A 9,327-nucleotide genomic window follows, 5' to 3' on the forward strand; every position below is an offset into this window, starting at 1 on the left:
TATTCTGCAGTGTCCGAAAAATACTGTTTATAAACTTACATGTCTTCATGGCCCCCCTCATCTCTGGCTGACTCTCTGCAGATGCCTTCTTCTGTCTCCTGAGATTCAGTCATGTGTGGGCTTATAACTGCAATCCTGTAGTTCCCGTAACATAATTCATGAAATAATCATTTACACCCTAATGAGACAGCATCCTTGCCATCATGACAATGCATAGCACATGATTATCTGACAGATTATTTCACTGACATTGGCTCACTTTAGCAAAGACGGTCCTGGTTATCTGGCACCGATGGGGATTAGCTGATGCCGGATAAGTGTGCTTAAAGAGAATCTGTACTGCAAAAAGCATACCATTCTATTCATTATGTTCTCCTGGGCCCCTCTGTGCTGTTTCTGCCACTCTCTGCTGCAATCCTGGCTTGTAATTAACAGTTTTAGGCAGTGTTTACAAACAAACTAACCAGCTTGTGATAGGCTCACATAAGCAGAGTGTGTGAGTCATACAGAGCCTGCAGGGGGCCTGCAGAGGGTGTGTATCGCTTCTATCCAATCACAAGCAGCCCTGCACATTCCACACATTCCAGCCTTAGCCGACAGAGCCGACAGAAGAAAACAGATTAGATCGTATAACAGAGATAACACAGCCACTGTGCAATTAGGAAAGGCTGCAGTAAGCCAGAGCACATTAGAACAGGCAAAGGAACTTATAGGATAGAAGAACTAAGGCTGAACATTTTGTTACAGAGTCTCTTTAATGTTTGCTTAAAGGTGAAGCGAGAGGGAAATGGAGGCGGCCATATTTATTTCCTTTTAAGCAGTACCAGTTGCCTGGCTATCCTGCTAATCCTTTGCCTCTAACACTTTTAGCCACAACCCCTGAACTAGCATGCAGCAGATCAGATGTTTCTGACATTATTGTCAGATCTGAAAGATTAGCTTCATGCTTGTTTCTGACATTATTCAGACACTACTGCATCCTAATAGACCAGCAGGACTGCCAGGCAACTGGTATTGTATAAAAGGAAATAAATATGGCAGCCTTCATATATTTCTCACTTCAGTTGTCCTTTAAGACTCAATGCTAAATATAGGCCTAGCTAATAAATACTACACCCAGTACGATATACATACTGTAAACTCTGTATTAATGTCAAAATATGGTAATTGAAAGGTCGAGAGGCTGAGTTGAGGAGGAGTGTGGTTGCGTTCAGAGCTGGATCATGCACAAGGCACACCTAGGCAGTTGCCTAGGGCCTGGAGAAAGTCTAGGGGCCTAGTTGATGCTAGCCCCCACCAAATATTACTAAAAAAGCCAGGTGACCATCAGCCATGCCAAAAACTGTTATCTTGCCGAGGGCCCCATTTCATGTTAGCCCTTTTCTGGCTGCATGTCCCCCTCTGTAGCCATGCTGTCTCAAGAGGCTTTGGTTAAAGCATCTCAAGCAGCCACTTAGGGGTACAGTACAAGGAGAGTAGGATGACTGATGACCTCTCAGTAGGAAAAGTGTAAGAGCAGTGTAGACTGATGGCCTCTGTCCTGCCCTGATGGCCTTTGTCCTGTCCTGATGTCCTCTGTATTCTCCTTAACTGGACCCCAGGAGAGTAGGAACAGCGTAGAGTGCTCCTGCAGTGTGTCAGAAGGTTGGCGCCTAGGCGCACTTCAGAATTCGGGGCCTCAATTAGATTTTGCAGCAGCAAATGCTGCTGGCTTGACGTGTTCGTGCCCTCAGCGAGAGAATTTTCCCAAAAAGCTCAGTGGAGAGTTTTAGTGTGGCAGAGCCTTGGGTAGCCATGGAGCGCAGCTTTTAAGCCCACCAACAGCACAAGAAGTCAGCCTTCAGCACTGTGAGTACTGCCGGGAATTCCTGCAGAATGCTTGAGACTGTTGATTAGTTGACCTCTGGATAACCAGGACACTACTACATATTCATGAAAAATCACATGTATAGTGAGGTGAAAGTCTACTGAAGCAACATTTTTTATTAGAAATTTTCAATAATATTAATAAACAGTTTACAATAAATGGTTATCAAAGCATACAGAAACTTGTTGATTGGACAAGTGGATGACAAGAACATGTGACCAAGCGTAATATCCTTAACCACTTGAGGACCCACCCTTTACCCCCCCTTAAGGACCAGCGCTGTTTTAGCTGATCTGTGCTGGGTGGGCTGTGCAGCCCCCAGCACAGATCAGGGTGCAGGCAGAGCGACCAGATCGCCCCCCTTTTTTCCCCACTAGGGGGATGATGTGCTGGGGGGGTCTGATCGCTCCTGCCTGCCTGGGTGTTGCGGGGGGGGCACCTCAAAGCCCCCCTCCGCGGTGAAATTCCCCCCCTCCCTCTCATCCCTGTCCCCCCTGGCAATCTGGGCTGCACAGGACGCTATCCGTCCTGTGCAGCCAGTGACAGGCTGTCCCCTGTCACATGGCGGCGATCCCCGGCCGCTGATTGGCCGGGGATCGCCGATCTGCCTTATGGCGCTGCTGCGCAGCAGTGCCGTACAATGTAAACAAAGCGTATTATTTTCGCTTGTGTTTACATTTAGCCTGCGAGCCGCGATCGGCGGCCCGCAGGCTATTTACGGAGCCCCCCGCCGTGAATTGACAGGAAGCAGCCGCTCGTGCGAGCGGCTGCTTCCTGATTAATTAGCCTGCAGCCTGCGACGCAGAACTGCGTCGCTGGTCCTGCAGCTGCCACATTGCCGACGCGCGGTATGAGTGCGCGGTCGGCAAGTGGTTAAAGGGAAGGTCCAAGCAAAATAAAAAAATGAGTTTCACTTACCTGGGGCTTCTACCAGCCCCATGCAGCCATCCTGTGCCCTCGTAGTCACTCACTGCTGCTCCAGTCCCCCGCTGGCAGCGGGCCGCCTTGCGTACATTTTTACGCATTCCCGATAGTGCAGGAACATTAACACATACATTTTTACGCGTTACTGGTTCAATGCGTACATTTTTACGCATTGAACCAGTAACGCGTAAAAATGTATGTGTTAATGTTCCTGCACTATCGGGAATGCGTAAAAATGTACGCAATGGGGCCCGCCGACCTCCGAGGTCGGAAAGCTGCCAGCAAGGGACTGGAGCAGCAGTGAGTGACTACGAGGGCACAGGATGGCTGCATGGGGCTGGTAGAAGCCCCAGGTAAGTGAAACTCATTTTTTTATTTTGCTTGGACCTTCCCTTTAAACAACATTTACTCAAATCTCTGAATCAAAATCATATCTAGTGGTTATTATTATATGACTAAAAAAGAGATGAGAGAGTTTCACAGCTGGGCCCATGTTGACAAAGTCTAATGCGACCATATCTTAGTGAAGACATATAGTCTGGATTTCAGTTTATGAGAAATATACCGTATATCACTGCGGATAAGCCCACCTCCACTTTTGGCCTCTAAAATAGGCCAAATGCTGTGACTGGCTGATTAGCCGGTCAAAGCATTGGAGTGTGTTGGTTAAAGGACAACTGAAGCGAGAAGCCAACATTTTGTATGGAGGCTGCTATATTTATTTCCTTATAAGCAATACCATGGTGTGATTGAGACACTTCTGCAGCCAAATAGACCAGCAGGGCTGCCAGGGAACTGGTATTGTTTAAAAAGAAATAAATATGTCAGTCTCCATATCCCTCTCGTTACAGTTTTCTCTTAAAGCAATGGTATTTCTCCTCGGTACAGCTTGCATTCTCGCTTCTCCAGCAGCTACTTTACTTGCCACTAGAGCTCTAGGCTCACTATCATGTGACCAGAGTGAGCCTGGTGCTCTAGTGGCTAGTTAAGTGGCTTCCAGGAAGAATCAAGGATGCAAGCTGGAGCACATATCACCCACAGTACATCACCCACACACCCCCTTATACATACACTTTTAGCACAAAATTTGGGTGCAAAAATGTTGGCTTACATGCAAGGATATACAGTAAAGCTAATACTGGAGGCAGGGCTGATTTTAACCAATGGCATTCCAGGCTATTGCCTGGAGTGTCATTGGTCCTGGGGGGCTACAGAGAAGCCCCCTGTAGGTAAGTAAATGCTGCAGCTCCAAAAGCCCACTCAAATGATGTCACTGCTTTAGGGAAGGATCGTTTGACACATTTTTACAATACAGTGGCTTGCAAAAGTATTCGGCCCCCTTGAAGTTTTCCACATTTTGTCATATTACTACCACAAACATGAATCAATTTTATTGGAATTCCACGTGAAAGACCAATACAAAGTGGTGTACATGTGAGAAGTGGAACGAAAAACATACATGATTCCAAACATTTTTTACAAATAACTGCAAAGTGGGGTGTGCGTAATTATTCAGCCCCCTGAGTCAATACTTTATAGAACCACCTTTTGCTGCAATTACAGCTGCCAGTCTTTTAGTGTATGTCTCTACCAGCTTTGCACATCTAGAGACTGAAATCCTTGCCCATTCTCCTTTGCAAAACAGCTGCAGCTCAGTCAGATTAGATGGACAGAGTTTGTGAACAGCAGTTTTCAGATCTTGCAACAGATTCTCGATTGGATTTAGATCTGGACTTTGACTGGGCCATACTAACACATGGATATGTTTTGTTTTAAACCATTCCATTGCTGCCCTGGCTTTATGTTTAGGGTCGTTGTCCTGCTGGAAGGTGAACCTTCACCCCAGTCTCAAGTCTTTTGCAGACTACAAGAGGTTTTCTTCCAAGATTGCCCTGTATTTGGCTACATACATCTTTCCATCAACTCTGACCAGCTTCCCTGTCCCTGCTGAAAAGAAGCACCCCCAGAGCATGATGCTGCTGCCACCACAATATTTGACAGTGGGGATGGTGTGGTCAGAGTGATGTGCAGTGTTAGCTTTCCGCCACACATAGCGTTTTGCATTTTGGCCAAAAAGTTCCATTTTGGTCTCATCTGACCAGAGCACCTTCTTCCACATGTTTGCTGTGTCCCCCACATGGCTTGTGGCAAACTGCAAACGGGATTTCTTATGCTTTTCTGTTCACAATGGCTTTCTTCTTGCCACCCTTCCATAAAGGCCAACTTTGTGCAGTGCACGACTAATAGTTGTCCTATGGACAGATTCCCCCACCTGAGCTGTAGATCTCTGCAGCTCATCCAGAGTCACCATGGGCCTCTTGACTGCATTTCTGATCAGCGTTCTTCTTGTTTAGCCTGTGAGTTTAGGTGGACGGCCTTGGCTTGGTAGGTTTACAGTTGTGCCATACTCCTTCCATTTCTGAATGATCGCTTGAACAGTGCTCCATGGGATGTTCAAGGCTTTGGAAATCTTTTTGTAGCCTAAGCCTGCTTTAAATTTCTCAATAACTTTATCCCTGACCTGTCTGGTGTGTTCTTTGGACTTCATGGTGTTGTTGCTCCCAATATTCTCTTAGACAACCTCTGAGGCCGTCACAGAGCAGCTGTATTTGTACTGAAATTAGATTACACACAGGTGCACTCTATTTAGTCATTAGCACTCATCAGGCAATGTCTATGGGCAACTGACTGCACTCAGACCAAAGGGGGCTGAATAATTATGCACACCCCACTTTGCAGTTATTTATTTTTAAAAATGTTTGGAATCCTGTATGATTTTTGTTCCACTTCTCACCAGTACACTTTGTATTGGTCTTTCACGTGGGATTCCAATAAAATTGATTCATGTTTGTGGCAGTAATGTGACAAAATGTGGAAAACTTCAAGGGGGCCGAATACTTTTGCAATCCACTGTAATTTGCGCTACAATTGGTGATGGATCTGTCCATTTGTATATAATGCTCTGTGTATGTTCTTTAGTGTTTTTTAGTTTTTTTTTTTTTTTTTATTCAAGCAATTAATATCCAATCAGGTCAGCTGGCCAAATTGCTCCTTCTGGTGAATGGGGATACAGATCATGAGTACCGTTGCTGGGTTATATGGATGCTATAAGAGTTTGCCAAAGTAAGTTTGCCAAAGTGTACATGTAAGTTTCCTACTTACATGTACACTTTAAGACAGGTCCTTAGAATGACCCCTAACAATCTTGAGATGGTATACTCTTTCTCACAGCTTCCAGATGGATTGGATTCTATGACAAATTATGTTGTGGTATCAAAAGCATCCAACTCTTTCTCAGTCTATAACAAATAGAGATGGCCCGAACCTCCGATTTTCGGTTCGTGAACCGCGAATGCAAACTTCCGCAAAAGTTCGGTTCGCGCGAACTTCCGCAAACCGCAATAGACTTCAATGGGGAGGCGAACTTTGAAAACTACAAACATTTATGCTGGCCACAAAAGTGACGGAAAAGATGTTTTCGTTTGTATAAATATTTATGTTAATTTTTTTAAATAAAATGTACTATTTCTTTTTTCCCCCTGAAAACCCTCCCCACCCCCAGCCAGTGACGCCATCGGCTCTCATAGGCTTCAGCCTATGAGAGCCGATTGCTCTCCTGTGTGCCAGGGGGACAGCCGTGCCACACGGTTGTCCCCAGTACAACGCTGCTGCGGATCGCAGCGCTGTACTTAGTGAAAAGAAGGACGTTTAGCCGTCTAACAGTCCCCTGAGTGGCGATTGCCGCTCGGAGACTGAAGGCAGGGCGGAGCTCTGCCTCCCAAACAGGAGATGTGCGCGTGATCTCCTGCAGTAGCTGGCCCCAGGACTTGACGCCAATTGGCACTAGGCGGTCCTGGGGCTGCCGCTGTGGTCACGCCCCTGGGCGTGACACGGTCGTTAGGTAGTTAAAAAAAATGGTTGCTTGATCATAGATGATAATGTTACAAAGCTCGCCAATTCCGTCTAAACTGCTCCCGTTTCCATTTGGGGAATAGTTGCAACTGAAGGCTTGAAACACGGTGAACAGACTGATGCTAGAGATTAGTCGCACCACTGCCGACAATGTAAAAAGACAACCACCCGCCAATCCCATATTACTAGGCCACAGTTGCCATGCAGGTCTAAGATGGCGCCGGGTGCGGACGCCACGGCCACAGGGCTCCGGCCTTTTTTCCTTTTTTCTCTTTAATATCTCCCAACTGCTCTCACCTATAATTTCCATCTGCCTGGTGAGATGCAGGGGACACAGGCGTGCAGCGCAGGCTGCCATCGGCTGGTCGGGTGCTCCGCCGCGGGAGACCGACTGCAGGGGAAGCTCACCAGCATGTGGAGCATCCGCTGGGACCTGTGAGCGGGAGAGACGCGGGGAGAGACGCGCGCTGACGCCACCGGTCCGGCCTCCGCATTCCTTGCAGGCTGTGAGAGGTGCCACTGCACCGCCGTTGCCGGGAGACCTGGACGCCTCGTGGATGCTGAACGGGAGACCGCTGGGATGGACGGGATGTCGGGGGCCGGTCGCCCTCCTCCATTGGCCCATCTGCTCGAGCGGGAGCTCCCATCTGCCACTACAGCCCCGCAGCTGCATCATCATAGAGCCGAGCTTCCATCTGCCGCTACAGCTCCGCAGCTCCACCACCATAAAGCCGCAGCTCCACCACCATAGAGCCGCAGCTCCGTGATCTCTGCGCTCTCTACCCACGTGACTGCTAGGATAAGCTGAGCGGCCGCCGCCACCCACGTGGAGGGACAATAGGCCCAGGCACCTCACGGCTTCGCCCTGCCTCTGATCAACCACCGCTGCTGCCAGGCACAGGCAGGATGCCTCCCCATCCAGACCGCAGGGGAGATCACATCAACCCCTGGTGGCACATCACTGCTGCCCTGCCCAGGTGAGCCCGATATGCGTGTTGTTCCCCTAATGTCGGTCCTCTCATCTCTCTCTCCTGGTGGGATTCCTCCAGCTCGGCCACTAGCTCCATCGGCCTGTGCGGCCACTGGCTCCTTTCGCTCCCAGGCACTGGGTCCCCTCTGCCTGCAACCACCATAAATGGATTCCGGGCAGCATGCCAGGGCTTGGACTGATTGTCAGACTGTACCCAGGGTGTTTATTAAATCTGCAGCCCTAATAGGGACGCTCTCTCTCCTCCTGTTTTGGATCTCTCCTTCTTTCCTCATTCTCTCTTTAGCTATCCCTTCTCTCTCTCTCTCTTTCTCTATCACTCTTTTCCAGGATACACTGCGGGGCATCTGGAGCTGCTGTGGATCGAGCGAGCGCCGTCAGTAGTTGGCAGGCTGCTCCCCTCACATAGCACTCTAGACTTCCCCATGCGTCCTTCACTATAGCCATGTGCTGTCTGTACACATAGGTATATGTCTACTTTGTACTACTGTATATGATTGTATGTGTTGAAGATCGCAAGTATGTGTTTGTACCATCACCGACCCTGTATGAGCCAAAAACAATTCCGGGTACAACCCCCGTTGTACTTGGCGAAATAAATTATTCTGATTCTGATTCTGATGCACAAGAGAATTCTGGAGGCAAATCCACTGTGTGCACAGTAAACGTTTAACCACTTGAGGACCTAGGGCTTTCTACCCCTTAAGGACCGGCCACTTTTTTTCCATTCAGACCACTGCAGCTTTCACGGTTTATTGCTCGCTCATACAACCTACCACCTAAATGAATTTTGGCTCCTTTTCTTGTCACTAATAAAGCTTTCTTTTGGTGCTATTTGATTGCTCCTGCGATTTTTACTTTTTATTATATTCATCAAAAAAGACATGAATTTTGGCAAAAAAATGATTTTTTTAACTTTCTGTGCTGACATTTTTCAAATAAAGTAAAATTTCTGTATACATGCAGCGCGAAAAATGTTTAAAAACATGTTTTTGATTAAAAAAAAACCCATTCAGTGTATATTTATTGGTTTGGGTAAAAGTTATAGCGTTTACAAACTATGGTGCAAAAAGTGAATTTTCCCATTTTCAAGCATCTCTGACTTTTCTGACCCCCTGTCATGCTTCATGAGGGGCTAGAATTCCAGGATAGTATAAATACCCCCCAAATGACCCCATTTTGGAAAGAAGACATCCCAAAGTATTCACTGAGAGGCATAGTGAGTTCCTAGAATATATTATTTTTTGTCACAAGTAAGCGGAAAATGACACTTTGTGAGGAAAAAAAAAAAAAGTTTCAATTTCTTCTAACTTGCGACAAAAAAAAAATGAAATCTGCCACGGACTCACCATGCCCCTCTCTGAATACCTTGAAGGGTCTACTTTCCAAAATGGGGTCATTTGTGGGGTGTGTTTACTATCCTGACATTTTGGGGGGTGCTAAATTGTAAGCACCCCTGTAAAGCCTAAAGGTGCTCATTGGACTTTGGACCCCTTAGCGCAGTTAGGCTGCAAAAAAGTGACACACATGTGGTATTGCCGTACTCAGGAGAAGTAGTATAATGTGTTTTGGGGTGTATTTTTACACATACCCATGCTGGGTGGGAGAAATATCTCTGTAAATGACAATTTGTTAA

At 47.1% G+C, this 9,327-nt stretch overlaps 1 long non-coding RNA gene across 1 annotated transcript in view; it reads right to left on the reverse strand.

Annotated features, from left to right (window-relative positions):
- Positions 1-8,512, reverse strand: part of LOC137521346 (uncharacterized) — a 485,899-nt gene extending 477,387 nt beyond the window's left edge. Inside the window, exon 1 of the long non-coding RNA XR_011022104.1 lies at positions 8,359-8,512. This is a non-coding gene — a long non-coding RNA (uncharacterized lncRNA). The remainder of the gene's footprint in view (positions 1-8,358) is intronic.
- Between the last annotated feature and the right edge of the window lie 815 nt (positions 8,513-9,327).

Source organism: Hyperolius riggenbachi, chromosome 1 (genome assembly GCF_040937935.1).
Source record: "Hyperolius riggenbachi isolate aHypRig1 chromosome 1, aHypRig1.pri, whole genome shotgun sequence".
Taxonomy (NCBI): domain Eukaryota; kingdom Metazoa; phylum Chordata; class Amphibia; order Anura; family Hyperoliidae; genus Hyperolius; species Hyperolius riggenbachi.